Source organism: Nothoprocta perdicaria, unplaced genomic scaffold, assembly GCF_003342845.1.
Source record: "Nothoprocta perdicaria isolate Ctin4 unplaced genomic scaffold, notPer1 scaffold_431, whole genome shotgun sequence".
Lineage (NCBI taxonomy): Eukaryota > Metazoa > Chordata > Aves > Tinamiformes > Tinamidae > Nothoprocta > Nothoprocta perdicaria.
The window spans coordinates 11946-12365 of NW_020455679.1; positions in this window are offsets into that span (position 1 = coordinate 11946).

The following is a 420-nucleotide window of genomic DNA, read 5'->3' on the forward strand; positions in this document are numbered from 1 at the left end:
AATTATATTCATTGGGTATTTATTGACTATATTTCGGAACAAATATATATATATATTATATATAATTTGTATATAAGGATAGCTTTGGTTTTTTTGGAGGGGGCCGCTCCGGGTGTTTGCATTTCTGGCCTTGTTCCTCTCGTGGCGCGGAGAATAAAGCGTTTTTCCCCCCTCAGCGTTTTTCCCCCCTCAGCGTTTTTCCCTCCTCGGCGTTTTTCCCGCTGCTCCGCAGCCAGGGGCTCCAAAATCGCGCGCAGGGGAGGGCGCAGCGGGACCAAGGGGTAACTCAGAGCCCCCCCCCGGCCCTGGCCATGGTGCTGAATCCCCCCCCCCCCACAAACACCCACCTCGATTTGGGGATGCTGCGGGTGCCCATCCTGCACAACGGGCATTTTGGGGGCCAAAATTGCCAAGAGGARC